The 19,575-nt window shown below is 28.1% G+C and overlaps 1 protein-coding gene and 1 long non-coding RNA gene across 6 annotated transcripts in view; one reads left to right on the top strand and one right to left on the bottom strand.

Annotated features, from left to right (window-relative positions):
- The window catches only part of LOC129969348 (uncharacterized), a 120,062-nt gene extending 106,318 nt beyond the window's left edge, over nt 1-13,744 (top strand). The window contains exon 3 of the long non-coding RNA XR_008784496.1: nt 13,489-13,744. This is a non-coding gene — a long non-coding RNA (uncharacterized LOC129969348). The remainder of the gene's footprint in view (nt 1-13,488) is intronic.
- LOC129969347 (glutamate receptor ionotropic, kainate 2-like) overlaps nt 1-19,575 on the bottom strand; it is a 417,754-nt gene that overhangs the window by 389,172 nt on the left and 9,007 nt on the right. The window lies entirely within an intron of this gene.

Genomic DNA, 19,575 nt, shown 5'->3' with positions numbered 1-19,575 from the left:
AAGGATTTCGCTGTCTGAATCGAGTGCGAAAATTAAAATTATTAATGAAGTCATTTGTATCAATTAAAAAAATATCATAATTTTGACTTTTTTATTAGAATAAAAAAAAATTATGGATTTGTTAATTGTGAATTTCTGTTTTGAACTAAAAAGTTCAGTAAATTTAGAACTTCAATATTTAAAAGGAAACAGCCGAAATAGTGTCCCAAAAATTTTCTCACATACTCTCAAATATTTATTATTATTTGCTGGTCATAAGTGAACAATAGTCTCGGAAGAGATTATTAGTGACTATTAATGTGACTTTTTGGTGATTATTCGCTGTGATGCAGCTAATACATAAGTATCAGAAAACCATATGTATATCTTGGATGGTTCTTTTTTCAAACCGATAGAAACAACTATTTCATACTAAACTGCAATTAAAGTAACAAGAATTCATACCAAACATGTATGTAAGTTTCTTAGTGGTTTATATGCAAGCTTATATTGTGCTTATATGCAAGCAAAAGAATAGACCGGCAGACTGTAAGCCTCTAAATAAAATTGTTTCAAATTCGATGCATATACGCTCTTTAAATGTTTAATATGTATATCAGATCATACCCTCCTACTTGTCTCCCTTTTATAATGGTGTAAGCTTATGTTCGTATGTTTGAAAAAAAATCTAACATTTGCTATAAAGACCTTATAACAGATTTCAACCATCTAGCTGAAAACATATTTGAGTTATTGTGTGTTCACAAATGGACGGACAAAAATAATTCCAAAAATATGTTTTCCAGATTCTGAAAGATTTTCGTCAAAATCTCGATTTCTTTGATTTTGATGGTCTCTCCTTGCATATTTCATATATGAAAAAGTAAAAATTAAACAAATGAAAATGAATTAATTTTTTTTGTTAAATTATTTTAAAATTGCTAAAAATTTTTAAATTTTATTATTGCTACAGTAGGTATTTTCTGGAATTATTTAAATCTGATAACTTGAGATTCAGAGACCTTGTTGAGAACCCCGATTCTGACTCTTATGCAATTCTTGAAATCAAAATTATCTTCTAATGTGAGATATCTGTACAAATAACTTTCGTGTAGCTCACGATGCTAATGCAGAAAATTAATCAATTACAAATAATATCTTCGGTAAGTTTCGTATCTCTCGGAGTTTACTTTTTTTTCTTTTGAAGAATTAAAAATCCCGTTTAGAAAACAAAATTAAAAATCCTTTACAAATTTATTTTGAAAGCAAGGGAAATGAAAGTTGTTATTTGTATTTTTTTACATAAAGATTAACAATTAAATCTAATCGCTGTAAGTTGAGCCTTTGCCAACAAGTCAATACCATGAAATATTGTGGAAATTTGTGCATTTTTTTTCGTCATATGGAAAAAATCATAATGAATAAACCGATACATTTTACATGAGTGTACTTTATCCTCCTGTTGTTACAAAAAAAATTCAAAAATATATCTTGTATTACAAAATATACGTACATGTAAATAAAATTGTCCGAAGGATGATAAAATATAATAAAATATGGTGTTATATAATTTACTATTTTAAAGTTTGAGGCAATTGGATATATGTAAGTTTTAAAACTGCATGACCACCTATCTAATCCGAGCTCTAATTTTGATTCATTTCTAAATTTTGGGTTTGGTCGTTTTATTAATATTATTCCAAATATTAGTTTCTCTAATATTTGGAAAAAATAACAAATGGAATATTTAGATAATGTTTAACAATACAACTGTAAACTTTAAGTAAGTTAAGTTGTAATAATAAATAAATACAATTACTGAAATATGCAGTGCATGGTTGCATGATTTTGGTGAAGTCCTAAAGGATTCTTTTCTATAAAAATCTTTACATTCTCTGATACTACAAACTTTCGTCAATCGATCATTTCTAAGCATTGATCTCGTTTCTTGATAGGTTGTTTATCGATTGACTATCACTATTCTCCTGAAACTGGTATCGTCCAAAGGATTAGGACAATCATATTCGAGTCTTTCTATCTGCTCTTGTTGCCGCTCACACAAATCAAAAGTGTCGGACTATAATATATTCGATGATGTTTGTATCATTTTGAGATCAAGATTTCTATTACATAGGAATAGTTTTATCAAAAGATGATCCAAATTTGATTGAAATAATTCCTTTATGATATGAATGTTAGAAACTTAATTTTAATTGCATTCTGAGAAATCATTTAAAAGCATTCTATACTCATGATATGATCTAACTCAAATTGATATGAGATTAGTTGATAATCCAACACAGCTGCTCTGACTCGCTGAAGGCACACTAAAAAATTTGAATGTCCAGAAGCTGCAATAATATCGGCGGTTACTAAGGTTAAATTCTAAGGGACATCATCGACCACGATACAACCCCTCTTGTGTAAAGCATGTTCCATTATCAGTCTGGAGTAACTGATCCAATACCATTTCTGAAATAACCAGTGTGACAAGAATCAAACATAATCAGTGAGACCTAACTTATTTCCATATCTGAGGTGACCCCAGGGGAGAAGAAATAATCTAGTAAAAACACATTGGCTAATTCGACCCTCTAAGACACAGATAAATTTGAATGACAGGACAGCCCCAACAACATTGGCGTGGGAGGAGATAAGCTAGTCAACAAAAATTATTCTTGTTATATTTACGATTAGTTCATTCGAGTTATATAACCACCACATAACAACTTAATTCACAAAATGCTTTAGCAATTTTAAAATCAAGTTGGTCTAAGAACAAGGGTGAAACTGAATTTTAGTTTAAATTGAAAAGTCGTGGAAGTATTGTTTCGACTCCAATGTTAATTTATTAGTTCGGACTCAAGTGAAATCACGTCATATAGATTTATAAGATGCTGTGAAAAGTTTTGAATCGCCTATATCTCTTTGAATCTTCAGTAACTGATTAATAGGTTGAAGAAATTATTTTGCTTCATTTGTTTCTACTGTTATTGTTTGGCTTCTTACTGCCCTCATTTGTATCACATGCATTATATTCTAATATATATTCGGTATCACCCAATTTATTGAAACCAAACCCAAATATTGAAAAAAATTAGTTCGAAAGAGAAATTTTTCAATCAACAAGCCGGAATCCTGTCAGTTGACATTTTCTCAGAATATTATTATTCATATCTCAAAATGCAACCTGCATCTTTCATTAAGAACTGAAAGCTATTAAAATTGAAATATTAAAATATATTTGAAGCCCATTATAGTATCTGAAATATTATACAATGTAATTTTTATTACATAATTTTTCACAGTTACTCTGATTAACTCTTTTTTACAAGTTCAGTTATAATTTCAAAACAAATAAAGGCCGGGATAGCCTGGTTGGTAGCACTCGCATCCCTTAGGGTGTGAGTTCGAACCCTGCCGTCTTCGAGGCTGGCGCACGTATAAATCTGTCGTGGTCACAAAGTCCTCCAGAGTAATACCACTGGGGATACTGGTTCAGAGGTGATCGTCCTCTGATTCAGGTCTAAAGTACGATCTGTGGATGAGTGAAGGAAATGTATGAATGAAGTCAACCCCGTAAAAAGGGTTGTAACACGTGAGTAGCTAAGTCGAACTCTTGGCCCTAGCTACTGGCGCTGCTGAAAAACAAGAGACGCTCACTCAGTTTAAATAGCTGACATATAACTGTCAGCGGGCTTGTAAAGTGCCATAAGTCACAATACACAAACAAACTTATAAATATATTATTTATTTTGCATGAAGGTTGCAAGAGTGTCCTTTTAGTTTGGTTTTCTTGTTTTCTGATACATTAATGCGCATTTCTAAACCGAATAATGAAGATAATTAATTAGTAATCAAGCAATTTATAAGAGTTCTCTTCGACAGGTTGGGCTCAAAATTTAGTAGACAACTACAATTCTGATTTTAAAATTGTGTTGTACAGTCCTGTTTACGAGTTTGGTACAACATTCGATAATAAGGTCCATTTTTCTTATGAAATTATATACCAAATGTCATCTAGTTTGAGTCACTATGTATTCCATACAGAAATAATTCTACTAATACATTTTGTGTTCTCGGTTATTTATGAAAAGTGGAAAATCCCTGCACCTTTCATACATCATTGTGCAGAAATTCATTTTATTAGGTGCTTGCTTTTTTTTTATTCAGCGCCATCTATTGGTAAACATGCGAAGTATCTAGATAAATGTCATTGATTTTGGGTTTTACCAATTTACTATTGCTTTATTGTTATCATTTTGAAAGTTTTTCATTTAGCATTATTGAATTATTCAGTATATAAAGACCCCAATCATGGTACTCGCGAAATTGCATTTTTGACATTCATTGCTTTTTTGTTGTTGTTTGTTTGATTTGAAGCAATCTGCTGCCGAAGCCCATCAGACACTTTTAGATACTTATTGTGATGTTGTTCCGTCACATCATTATTTTCGGCTTTGGTTTCACCGATTTAAGAGTGATGATTTCTATGTCAATGACAAAGAAAGGCCCGAAGGACCAAACAAATTCGAAGGCAATCAGTTGTAACGCTTATTGGACGGAAATGGGTAAAAGTTTTAGAAAATGATGGAAAGTATTTTGATATATATTGTAACAATTTGTCTCAATAAATGTCTTTTAAAACTGAAAAATGATTAAAATACGTGCAAGCACAATAAAACTGATTGCATTGGGAATTTTGGATTTTTAGGTAAATACTTATTATGATTTCAGTATTCTCGTAAGAAGCGAAAATGTTGAAAGTTGAAAAGAAATCTTTTTTATATATATGTTACCGTTAAAGTATATAATGCAGTTATTTCATAGAATACCTACTTATTCCATGAAATAACTGATCGTGTCCGTTAAAGTGTATAATATGTTATTAATTTGACACTTTAACTAGTTATTCTATGAAATAACTAGGTATTCTATAAATTATCTAATGAGAGACAGTTAAAGTGTAAAATAGACAATTTATCTAAAATGAAATTAACCTAATGATAGACAATTAAAATGAAAAAGAAGCAATTTATCTAATTTATGCAGCGTATAAATGGTATTTATGGAAACGTACCATAAAATCATTTGTTACAACAAGGACTACTAAAATGACACTTGGAATTACAAAGAACATTATTTCTAAAACAAAAACATTTTTTTTATTTCTAAAACAAACAAACAAAAACATAAATGCAGTAGGGGTGGAAAGTAAATGTATTTGTCGTGCGAAATATATGATATAGATTATTTTACACTTTAACGGGCTGCAGATCGTTATTCTATGAAATAACTAGTTAAACCATGAAATACAAGAGTTTTACACTTTAACGGACACGATCAGTTATTTCATGGAATAACTAGGTATTCTATAAAATAACGGATTTCATACTTTAACGGTAACATATATATATTAGCTAAATTTGGCCCCACTGCTCTTAGTTGTAACTTTTTTGTGACTTGTTACTTGCTATCAATAAAAGGCATGGATAAGGTGCTTTTCCAAACAGGTTTTATTACATTAATTTTATAACTTATACTCACAAAAATTCTAACACATATTTGACTGAATATCTGTTTATATTTTATACCCAACACAGTTAATCTCTTTGAAATCACTTTGATTGCCAGCTCTTATCAAACCCAATCCTCATCTTGTACGAGGCGATAATTAAGCAGCAATTACGCCTCATTTCCAATTGATCAATGAAATATTCTTATGTAGCTTTAAATCACTCGTTAAGTTAACAATTTCCTTCCCTAATTGCGACATCGATCATTACGCTCTTTGACGAACGCTCTAATTTGCCTGATAAAAATATCGATCAAGAAAGGGGTTCCTTACAATTATCAGGTGATCGGAAGTCGTTTGTAACACCTGCTTCAATATTCAAAAGGGGACACCCGAAAGAAAGATAAGGAAGGCGCGAACTTTAAGGCAGCTGATAAAGCAATCGGTTCAGCTTTTAAATTATTGAAATTTATTCTGCCGAGTTTCGAAAGTGAAGCAGGTGGTTTTCGTTCAAGCAAAGACCAGCTTTATTATATTATTCAAGTACAGTTTTCTGGATTATTTTCTTTGTTATTATCTTAAATAAAGACACTTTAAATTGATAAAATCTTGAAGCAAATGTGAAATTTTTCGAAATTGCTGAAATTTTTGAGAAACGTTGTCGGAACTTTAAAACTTGATTCGATTAATTTGTTCCATGATGCTCAAGGTTTTTTTTTTTTTTTTAATAGAGAAGATATTTTAAGAAATATTTTAATGTTTCCAGATGGTACTAATCCAAAAACCTAATGTATCACACAAAAATATAACTCTTTTTCAAATATTTGAGAATTATTTGAGCTAAAAGTTGGCCTTTTTTAAAACACTTTTAATCAAAAACAAATTATCGGTATGGTATATCCTTCATTTCATATATTCATTGATGCATTAATTATAATAATCGGATAATGCATCAATTAGAATATTAGATAACTCAGAATTCTTTCGAAGTACAACAGTTTTAATATAAGATAATAGTCAGGTATTTTGATCTTTTTTTCAAAGTTCAAAAACTACAGAACTTTATACTCATTTCACTTTTATTTTAATCAATTTCTTTAGAGAATGTTGAAAAGTAAAAAATATAGAAAATTTCTGATATTTTTAACAGAATTTTAGTAATTGCTTTTGAAGATGGAAACAGTTATAGAAAACTAAATTTCAAAAAAATATAAATGAAAAAAAAAAGATTTTTAAATAAAATTTTCTCTTTTTTAGTTAGTTATTCCTCCATTTTCTTGGATGTAATACATTTTTAATCTTTATTATAGCATTTTTTTTTGTCTTTGTTAGATTAATATAATAGCACATTGAATAGTTTAATTCCAAATCGATAATATCATAGTAAATAAAGCCTTAATTGACTCTTTTATCAGTAGATTTTATTGGCTGTCCGTTACGAATTTCTAATGGCTGCATTTCGATTATGTCTGAAGTTTATATTTGTGAATGTTTTACATTTTATCTTCAATGTGCTTCTGTTTTTATTGTAAGCTAGATATGTTTTAAATAAAAGCTCAAGAATGATTAGTTTTCTCCTTCAATATAATAATGTAACAATTTAAATTATTTTCACCTCAATATAATAAAATAAGTCTTTTTCATTGATGTGATGAGTATGTGTTGTGATCACTTTGCAGTTGGTATCAAACTAGATATGGAATTGAATGAATTCTTCAGTTTTTTAACTTAAAAATATATGTTAATTGACCTGAAGGTATTTATATTAATATTTATTTGTCGTAAAAAGAATTTAAATTGCGCCTATTGTCCGAAATAGAAGCATCCAGAAAAAAATCAATAAAATTTAGTGATTGAAAATTATCTAAATTTGCAACAACATCATGAAAAATGAATTATAATTAAAAATGTTTCAAATGGTCTTTAAAATATGATAAAATAAATGAAGTTAAAAAAAAGACGTTACTTTTTAAATAACTCTAATAATAAGCGTTTATATATTATTGTTTAAGCTTCCATTTTAGTTGTTAAGTTTCTATAAAACTGCAATTAATTATTTTTTTTAATTGTTGATGTAAAATGGAAAAGGTTTTGAGAAGGTAAAAAAAAGCAGGTTTTAAGATAAAATATTTTTTTTTTTTTGAATTTGAGTCAAAAATATGTTAACGTGTCAATAACCTAAAATAAAAGATAATATGTCGAAAAATATTATTATAATAAAAATATTGTAATATGCATTATAAATATCGGTAAATAATAATAGGTGCAAACTACATCCAACTTGCATAAATAAGCATTCAGATCCGAAAAATCAAGATTAACTGTTGCATGGAGATAGTATTTTTTTTTCTCAGATTAATAAGCATGAAAAAAAAGTGGCGGTTCTATTCATAAATTTCCCAATATTCCATTTTCTTTCACATTTTATCTGATACTTGATTATTATTCTCAGTAGAAAAATAAATAACATTTATTAAATTGTATCGATGGTAATTTAAATCAGTCAATATTGAAAGGCCTCAAATGATTGTTCAACGAAACTGCAGCGGAAGTCTGAACCGCCTAGATATCACTACGAAATATCCTCCCTTTTTCGATAACCGTGATTAATTGAATACTGGTAGTCCGGACTTAGTTCATTAAAGATGCTCCCCCAGATGGGTTTGGGAAAAGGCATATATTTTGATAACTCTCATAAGATATCTGAGAATAGGTTTACTTGGTAAGCAGGATGTCTTTTTTTTGTATGTTATCCTTCAATTCCTATAAAAATATAAGTTGTCATTTTGCGGTTTTTTAGCATTTTTGAGGGGTTAGAGAATTTTTCTAGTCTTTAAAAAAGGAACTGCGGTGTTTCAGTATTCTGACGTAATGGAACAGAATTATCTTGGGAATAAGAAGGGCACAATTAAAATTAATAAAGAAAATCTGTCTCATCTTTTTCACATACTTTGTACTAATGAAGTTATACTCCTAAACATAAAATTGTGCAGATTCCCGCAAATAAGAGCTTTACATTTCAATTCACAATAAAGAAAATAAAATGTGCATTTTTGTTATTTTTTTAATCCATTGAAACCAAATTTTGTTTAGAAATATAATTTTTATAACAAAATATCACTCACAATTTTATTTACCTATTTTGTTGCGGTTTTGAGTAATTGGATTCGCATGCATTCGAATGTTTGGACTGACAGACAATTCATTAATGGATCAAATTAAAACTTTAGTACTTATCTGCAACGCAGATGTAAAAAATTTGTATTAATTTTTATTTATTCAAGTACTTGCCTTTTTAAGTTAACGTGTTTATATGCAGGCGAAAGCTGAAACCGGTAGATAGTCAATCCTTTGATAAATTTGGTAGATTATATATTAGAGAAATTATGATTAGAGAAATTTCGCAAGAATTTTCAATTAGTCTGCATTATTAGTTAGCATTAAGTCTTCCATTATCAAACCGCTGTCATTCCGTATTTTTTTTCGTATATACATTACTTGTAAAATCGCTTTTGTATTCATCAACTTTGATTTTCTTTTATAATTTATTGTCTTTATAAATATTCCCCTTAATAAAAAATGATATACACCAAATATTTTTTTCTAAATCTGATTGTTTTTTATAATCCAAACAATTTTTCACTGACTTCAAATATATATATATATATTCGACAGAAAATTCATTCTATATCTCTCATTGTTTTCCTTCTGGTGAAAAAAAAAATATTGCACATTTAGAAAACGTGATTTCCGTGCCTTTTGCAAAAAGCAGAAATCCAATTTTCTGATGAAAATGAAAAAGAAGCGTTTTATTTCCCCTGTGTCTTTCAAACGCCCAACACAAATTGATCAACTTAAATCTCACATCCGGGCTCTTACCTGAAATCCCTTAGCACTCGTACAAGTGCAAGGAACATGTTGGAAACAAGGTTAGGAAAAAAAAATAAGATGACGTTACCTTGAAAAATTCTGATCAGGTTAGATAACCCTGATTTGTTCGAGCTTCTTACTATTTAGGGCTTATTTACGGTGTATAATCTTTTTAAATAAGATGTGAGCTAAATGTATTCATAAGTATGTTTTGGTATTGTTTTGGAAATAAGCCAATTTTTATTTTTGGATATTTGAAATGAGAGAAATTGATTTTTTTTGTTCCTGTTGTTTAATCATCGTCAAATATTTATGAAAAAAGTATGAATTACAATAACTCTATTTAGGATATTATAGGAAAAAAACAACGGTAATTTGAATACTAAATCTCGATAGAGAAGGTTTCAAAGCATAAGGGGAAAATGGTTTAAAATAAGAAACGGATCAAAGAGGCATTCCTGAACAGTAACTAATTGTTCATTCCTTTTTTTTCCATAAAATGCATTACTTATATGTATTAGCTAAATTCTCTGATAAATATTTATCAGAGAATTAATGCATTTTGTGATCTCATTACCAATTAATGCATTTTGTGATCTCATTACCAATTAATGCATTTTGTGATTTCATTACCAATTAATGCATTTTGTGATCTCATTACCAATTAATGCATTTTGTGATCTCATATACAATTAATGCATTTTGTGATCTCATATACCACACTCGCTTTGTACTATAAATGAGCTCGTTATGCAAAAAGGAACCGGTGCCTAAATAATTTGTGATACAATAATTTAGACAGTAAAGATAACCTTGCAAATCACATGAGTGTGTTAAATATACAATTCATAATAATCCTGATTAGTAACACAATTTATTTAATTTGGTTTAAGTTTGAGTAGAAAATGCACTACAAATGTGCATTTTGACATTATGAAATCCATAAAACTATGTAGTTTGTTACTAATTGTTCACTTTCATCTATATACTGCATCAATTATTACCAAATTCTAAGATATGTGTATGTACCATCAAAACAACACGCACTTAGAGAAGATAGATTAGCCGGATAATTACATTTTCAATGGGTGAATTATGTTATGAATTCAACTGCAAAATTGTTTATGTACACAATAAACAGATCAGGTGTAAGACAATTAAAATATCGCAACATAAACATCTAGTATAATATGATGCTTAAAATATATTTTTTTCGGACAATCATCAATGTCAAGATTTGTATATGAATTTAAAATCAAATTTAAATATTTTTTTGCGAAAAAAATGGTTGCTGACTGGTTATGAAGCAATAAGATTATTTCTTATAATACAATGACATATAATTAGAAGTGTAGAGGTTACTTCTCATTACTTTTCTTGACTCTAATTTATTTTCCAAAACCAATGATTCACTATCAGTGTGAATTAGACCCTTTAATAGATTAAATTAATATAATATTTTACAAAAGTACAATGCATGCAAATAGATTTAATGAATTGATACCCCAAAATTAATTGAAAACAGAAAAAACGTCAACAGAAATTTGCGGGAGAATGACAAAAATACAACAAACATAAAATGAAGAGAGTCAGCATAACACAAATGTCTACGGAAGAAGAAATTGTTTTTCTTTCTCTTACTGAAAGTTAGCTTTAATGTTAAGACTATATTATATCAACAAAGCCTTTACAGTTATTTATGAGGCTCCTAAAGCATTAAACAAACAGAAATCAGAGGCCGTGAAAACGCTTATACGGTGTATTTAAAAAAAAATTATTTATTTCGAAATGTATTTTCTTAAGCTTTTCAAAGCTTTAATGTGTTATTTCTTTATGCAGGTTTCAACGGTTTCATGTTTTTACAAATTTCGTCTTTATTTTTGAGTCGTTTTTTTTTTCTTCTGGAATTTTTTGCTATTATAGAGGAGTTATTAATAAGGTCACACTTAATTTTGAACTTAATATTGAAAATGTGGCAAATAAAATTATGAAACGGGAATAAACATCTTACCAATTTATTACTTTTTCAACATAACTGGCATTCATGTAGAGGCATTAGAAACTGCCGGTCTCATAGAACACCAACGACCCGTATGAGGTTGTTGTCAAAGTTCTTAAATTGTTATTCGTGAATTATTATCTTGCAATTTATTACGTATTAAATCCAATACTTTATTACGTATTAAATCTACAAAATTATTATTTTTGATATAAGTAAAATTATATTGCATTGTCTGAAATATCTATTCAGGTATATTATTTTGGAATGTCTTCATAACTTTCTAAATGGAGGTGGATCATTTCAGGAAATTTAAAATGATAATAATTTAAACATTTATTTATTATGGAGTTCGTTATATCGATGTTTAAGTACAATTACAAATTATCCAGTATGTATGATATTCGAATATTAACATAAAAGATAAAGAACATAACATTAAAAAGATAAAATTACACTCCACAACAAAAATTATAGTCATCTTTCAATAATTTGTTACTTAATATTTTATGTCGGGTTTTTGAAGAAAAACGAAAATGTAAGAATTCTTATGCACATTTTCATTTGTCTTCATTCAAATATTTTTGAGTTGTCTTGTTTACAAACAGGCAAAAATTCATAATTCCAAAATTGAAATTTCAGGCTTATAAAGGGTTAGAATGTAAATCTCGAGACTGAATTTTTTAATAATTATTATATTTTTTTGTGTACTTTGTAAACAAATTATTCTGTGCTCTTATTAGTTCAAGCTATCATGTGAAATCCCCCCGATGTTGTTCGAAATGTTGAATCTTGCACAATATCGTAAAGTTTAATTTAATCATATTAACGTCCTGTTTTAAAGCAACGCTAGGAACATTTGGGGAAGAACCTCGTAATTTTGAACCGCGGTCAGATGACGAGGACGACACCCTGGCACTCCCTCTCCAAACTTCCCCGTGACTCCAGCTGGCACAATATATTGTGAAAGCATCGTAACAATACTGTAGTGAAAGATGTTCAAATAAGGATAGTAAAACGAATTATTCAAGATGTGCATTAGCTGATAAAATTACGTAATAAAATTTCAATTTTTATTGAACGTCGGATAAAGATGAGATAAAACATTTTCAGAATATATATTTATTTCTAAATTTATTCCAAAACATTGTCAATAACCCGCCTTCTAAACTGTAAATAATATTACATGGCTCGTGGAAAAATAAAAATGACATTCTAGTCTTGAAAAGAAATATCTACTGCAATTATAAACAATGAAATAATTTTAATTCTGAAGAAGAAGGATTTAGTGCCCTAATACAATGCAAAACTAATGCGCTAACCATTATTTGTCACCTTAGACTCTTGTACATGAGCCGTGACTAAATAGGACTTTTAAAAGTGCTTGAATTAATTTACATAAAAATATGGAGGCAACACGCTTTATAATAGAAAAGGATGCGAAATTTTAATGAAAGTTTCTTAAGAGATAAACTATGAAAACATGGAAGCTTTGGAAACAATGGGTTGATAAATGTTTTTAAATATTTCAGGAAAGTTATTCGTCTCTTATAGCTCTTGGGGAAATGATTTAGTGAGTTAAAAGTTAAGAAGTTATTATTTAAATAAAATCGTAGACCTGACATAAAAGGATGTGGATTTAATAAATATTAAATTTTTGTTTTAAGCTTACATAACGAATTTATGAATAATCAAAATATGTATAGAAACCATATTTTTTTCTAATGTAAAATTTCGAACAGAGCCCTATTTTATTCATTCCATGGAACTGAGAACTCACAATATCATATTTTAATATAGGTGAGTACCCGGCTTTTATACCTTTCCAAAATGCGCATCAATTTTTCGAAAGCTCTCAGACAATCTTAATCTAACATTATATTTCCTTCGGACAGATCTACCATACATTTACGAAGCGCTTCAAAAAAAGGCTCAAAATATTGTGAAGTTCTTTTATAGAAAACATAAACAACAAGAATAACAACAAAAACCCAAAATACTATTTTTTATACATAAACCTTCAGAAATACAAGGCAGACACATTCTTAAATATAAATGATACCCCTGCTAGAAAATCCCTGCAGGGATTTTTTCACCCTAAAAGGGATTTCTCTCTTCTTTCCAGGATACTGTCATCGGAACATGGCAATCCTGGAGTCAGAAAAGGCTAATAAAAGGCAGAAGGACCCGCCTGCCAACAGTTGAGGCTGGACCCCAAAGGGAACCGTTGGCAGATTTCGAAATCTTTTTATCAAAGTCAGGGGAATCATAATGGACAAGAGAGAAATAGAGGACATCTTATAGGACATCATTGAGGACTATGGCTTTTCGTTGGCAAGCAAATATAAATGGTTTACATTTATTTCTCAGACAGTTTACCGAAAAAGTCACTATATATATTATTGAAATTATGATGTTACGTTATAAAGAAAATGGATTCTCCATAGTCAATTCAACTGTTATTTATTTTCTCATGTTTCTATATATCTTAAGTAAGAAAACAGTATTTTTTCTTTCGTTCTATAAATAATATAAGAATAATTTGCTTTTAAATATTTTAAAATTTTCTCAGAAACGATAAGGATAATATTTCATATTTTATTCAATTTAAGATGGAACAAATATCAGGCTTCATATAATTGTAAAAACTGTCCGAGAAAGTAGTTGTCAAATTTTTTTAATTCCAAATCAGCGTTATCAATTAGCTTTTCATAAATTTCAAACATCTTTTCGGAACTACAAAGAAAACAAATTTTGCTAAATACGGAAGAATATATTTAAAATGAAAGTAAACCCAGAAATAAACAGATAACAGATTGCTTTGGTAATTAGCACTAATCTCGGCCATTTCTGTTTTTTTAATTTCATTTCTCCAATATCTAATGGCTTACATATGTAGATATTCATTTGGATTTACATTCATTGGGACGGTTTTATGTCGCAGACATATTGATTACGAAATCGCAAACGCTTAACAGAATAATCGTTAATAAATAATGTTCCAGCATTTATTATTGCTTATTCTTGCTTTTCTTCTAAAAGTATGAACAGCAAGAATAAAATCCGAATATGAATATCAGGTTTTCTTTTTCAAGTATAAGTATCTCTGAGAATCTTATTCCATGCACAAAGAAGTCATAGAGTTTTCGTTATTATTAAAACGAAACAACTTCTAATAACAGCTGTCAAAAATTAAGTGAAAAGCTAGCCCAAATGTAATATCATTAATAAATATATCATTTATTTTCATTATTATTTTTAAGGCATTTGTATAATATTTAATAAACCACTTAAGCAATTCTTTAAAAAAAAATACGTTTTTACTTTTTTTGCACGATTAAGAAACCGATATTAGTCATTTTCCCTGCTGAAAAAAGGATCGAATTTTTAACCGATATTAATTTCTTATTTACTGTTTAAGCCCCTCCCCTGCCTTATGATTTTTTACTTAATACTTTTCTTGTGAGAACCCAATTAAAAGCTCAGAAAGCTCTCTTTTACATATATTGAGTGAGAATCCTTGACACAAAAGAAGATAATGTTGAATGTTAATTCAGTCACTACTGAAAATTTCAGAACTTTGATGCCATAAAATCAGTTCCATCATCTTCTAAATATCATCAAACAATCATCTTCTATACATTATTTCATTTAATTTTAAGCACTTTTCTCATTTTCTATTCATGAAATAGAAAAATAATCGCTTCATAACCAATGTGTTTTAGTAATAAGAAAGCCTGGTGACTGACGCGCGTATAAATATGTCGTGGTCACAAAGTCCTCCATGTCCAGAGTAATACCACTGGGGGTACTGGATCAAGGGTGATCGTTCTCTGATTCAGGTCTAAATTACGATCTGTGGATGAGTGAATGAAATGCGTGAATGAAGTCCGCCGCGTAAAAAGGGTTGTGACGTGTATGTAGCCAAGTCGTTCTCTTGGCCCTAGATGGCGCTACTATAGAAACAAGAGGTGGGCCCCCTCAGGCTTAAAACGGATGTTTTCGAACAGCGGGCTTTTCCATAGCAAGTTCCATAAGAAACAACAACAACAGTAATAAGAAAAGATTATCTCTAAGCATAATTTTAAAACAAAAATTTCTATGCACTCATAAGCAGTCAAACTGATCATGAGCAGATGAGACGTGGTATAGTAATATTAATTTCTATTTAAGTACATATAAATGAATCAATACTTTTTATCATTCTATGAAAACATGGCAGCATTTGCTTCATTCTCCCCGATTGTTCTACGGAGGATTTGCTGGGAAAAAAAGACAATAACATTTGTTTCAAAAATATGAATTAATTGCATTATTATAGGTTTTAATAGCTTCAGGAAAACTGTAAATATATTCGCTACGAGATTTAAAAAGTATAGATTCATCATTTAGACGTAATGTAATAATATTTACATTTAAAAAAAATGTCACTTCCAATAATATCCTTAAAAAATAACACTTAATCAGATCAAAAGATCAAATTATGTTTCTATATCTTTAAGATCTTAAAAATGAATTAAATGTCTTTTTAAATATTATGACATGTGTTATAGAATTGAACACACGTAAATACATTTTTTACAATTTATTTATTACGGCTTGTGTATTTAATATATATTAGCGATGTATAAATAAAATCTCTACGTTTTGTTTCTAATACGAATCCCTTTGTAAATATGTCTATTGAAAGATTTATACTGATAATTTGAGTGGCAAAGGCTGTATTGAATTCTAGGAAAAAATAGATTTATTAGTTAAGAATGCTATAAGCATATATCTTTTATATAAAAATAGATTTATAGTTAAGAATGCTATAAATATACATATTTTATCTTTAATTATTTGACTAGAAATTTTCAATTTTATGATATTTTCTAATATTAAAAACAACGTCACAGCTTTTCTAATGTCTAAAACGAAATACTGTTTAAATTCGATACATATATCTTCTGCTTTAATTACGATATCTTAATAAAGATAAGATATTACAAAACTTTCCTTCAGCTTCTTATATTTTATGCTTAATTTGTACAGTTGACAGTTAATAAACGAATTTTGAACAGAAATAACACCCTTGAAAACCTTCAAATACAGTTTTACACAAGCAAAATTTTTATGAATCTGAAAAAATATTTTTTTTAGAATACGTGATGAGCTAACCTATTTTAATTAATCGATAATACATTCTTTGAAAAAAAACTGCACAAATATTTGAGCTTTTAGTTGTTTTTACAGACCTGATCGCTCCAAAAAAACTTAAAAAGAGGAAATAATTTTAAAAGAAACTCTGATCGTCTCTATGTAACTTGAGTCGTTTATTGAAGTGTTAAAATAAGATCAGTTAGGTAGCAAAACCACTTAATATTGATTAAGAATCAGAAGAGAGAGCTTTATGCAAACAAGGTTAGAAAATAAAGAAAAAAATATTTATTTTCAAGCGTAACCTTGAAAGACTTTTTTTATTTTTTGAAGTAATATTCTAAAACCTTACTCTATTACTTACTTTTTTTCTAATTTTTAAATTCCATGATCTATAAATTCAGTATTTGTTACGAAATTCGATTTTTTTATTCATCTTGCAATCTTCAGGAGGCTTTTGAAACTATCACCAAATAATAAGAATTATATTTTCCATAATATTTATAATAATTTCCATTCTTTATTTTCTATAATATTCTCTATTGTTGTGTGTGTGTGTGTGTGTGTGTGTGTGTGTGTGTGTGTGTGTGTGTGTGTGTGTGTGTGTGTGTGTGTGTGTGTGTGTGTGTGTGTGTGTGTGTGTGTGTGTGTGTGTAACGAATTCTACTTTAATTTTTGAGGTGTTAAAATGATTAACAAAAATTTATACCCAGAGTGCACTTTTTTTCCTTTAAATATTATAACAATATATAATTTTTAATGTTTTTACAAATTTCATCTACTAAGTTCGAATTTTATACAATTTAAACAAAAGAGAATTTATTATTTTATTTCAAAACATTAATTTCTCTATTTTCCTTCTTATTTGATTAGACTATTCTGCAATAATATACCATTTCTATAATATCTAATAAATTCCATAATTATTTTATATAAAGATTTTTAGAAGTTAAAACTTTTTTAAATTACTTTTATTTCTAAATATTAAATAATTATGGATGACCTTGACAAAATCAAGAAATCACATTAAAATAATCAAACAATTATACTTTAATGGAGGTTTCATATGTTTATTTAAATATGTTAAATATACAAATTTCATACTGATGTTTTTTTTTTCTATCTTGATAGATATATAAATATAAAATACTTAAAAGATAAAAAATATATAAAATACTCAATATGTAAATAAAATTATCAATTCAAGTTCAGTTTATAAATAAAAATATTAAATATTTAAATTTGTTAAAAATAAATAGATTAGATTGGAAAACATTGCTATTTAGTTTAGTTCAGGTCAATTTGTCATGATATACGATTCAAGAATTATGCTATGCTTTTAAAATTTATATTCTATCAAAGCGTATAATTTGAGAGATCTTAATTGCAATATCATCGGTTAAGAAATTGTGAACAATTCATCCGGGGAATAATCAATTCTTTACATATTACTGCAAATCATTATAAAACTATTAATTCCTAGATGCTCAATTACTTAAAGTGAGACTAGACATATATTTTAAACCTACATTTTTCCCTTATAAACTTTCCTGTTAAAAATATGGTAATAGTGTATAAGTTATTTTAAAATATATTTATTTTTATTAATAATTTTTTTTAAATTTTATATTTTTAACACAAATATAACTTTAAAAGTTTAGAAATGGGCGTATTGATTAAAAGATTACTGCAGAAAATTACTTAGTTTTCCTTCTTTTAAATTTCAAATAAGTCTTTAAGGTTTTAGTGCTTCGCTTTTAAATTAAAAAAGAACATAAATTAAATTTTATATAGAAAACTGGATAGAATCTAAAATATTTCCTAAACTGAATTTTTTGAAGAACTTTTCTTCAATTGAAATAATTAATAATAAGATCTCTGTGTTCATCTTCTGATAGCAAAGTTCATGTCTTCTTGATTTATAATAAATTTAAACATATCAGATGTTTTGATATAAAGGAGTTTGATAATGAACCTGTCTAAAATGCGATTACAGAAATAGAAAGCTTAGACACGTCAAAGAAGAAAAAGGCAAATTTTTTAGTGTTTCAATTGTTTTTCCTGTCCGTACAAGCGGTAAAACCTTCTGTTCAAACTTTGCACAGTTTGTTAGTAGAACTGAAAGAATCGTATAAAAATAATTTTTGGCTGATTTATTTCAAATTTATAAATAATTACTGAAAAGTCATTTTTATTGACGAATAGGATTCGTCTAAAATTGGTTCAGAAATAAAGAAGTAAAATAAAAAAAATGAAATCTTCCATAAAAGAAAGTTTAGGAAATTAAAATGGTTAAAAATCAGAAATAATATATCGAATAATAGCAAACAAACATTTTAACAAATAAAAATTAATTATTAAAAATTATAACAGAATGTACAGAAGATATGAAAGGGATAAACTATTTTGTAAATTCTGTGGTTTAACACTGATTAGGGTTGGTTCATGTAATTGTTTACGAATTTTGTAGTAGTGTCATTTTATTTGACTTAGTAAACTCTAATGAAAAGGGAAATAAGTTTATGATTTTTGTAAATGTGTAATATGTACTGGAGGGTTCATCAAATATTGCCTTTTTTATATCAAAATAATTTATTACTTGATCAGTCATAATTACTCCGATATATTCCGAATCACCCCAGAAATTATTGGAAAACTAAGAACACGTACTTTGTCTTCTGATCACAGTATTTTCAATGATAAAGAACTATTGTTTACTGCATCAGCATTTACTTTATCGCCTATTTCCAAGTAAAAATAAAAATAATTTTTTTTTTATTGTTTTCAATTAAATTGTATTCTATTAGAATATAGCAAATAAATCTCACTTGTTTAATTCCTTCGAATATTTTGAGTACTTTATAGTCCTTTTATTATTAATGTTGCAGGTAAAAGTCAGGAAATAGTATCTTTCTTAAAATAAAAATTACTGAACATTTTGAGAAATATATGAAGTTTAAAACTTTCCAAAATGAATAAAGATCAGATGTTCTATTTAGAATTAGAAAATACAGCTCTTGAATAGAAGCTTTGAAATAGAAGCCATAATATCTAACTTTTATCTGGTGTTTGC

This window comes from Argiope bruennichi, chromosome 5, assembly GCF_947563725.1.
Source record: "Argiope bruennichi chromosome 5, qqArgBrue1.1, whole genome shotgun sequence".
NCBI lineage: Eukaryota > Metazoa > Arthropoda > Arachnida > Araneae > Araneidae > Argiope > Argiope bruennichi.
Note: the sequence above shows the minus strand (reverse complement) of the source record. Positions and strands in the feature narration are given on the sequence as shown.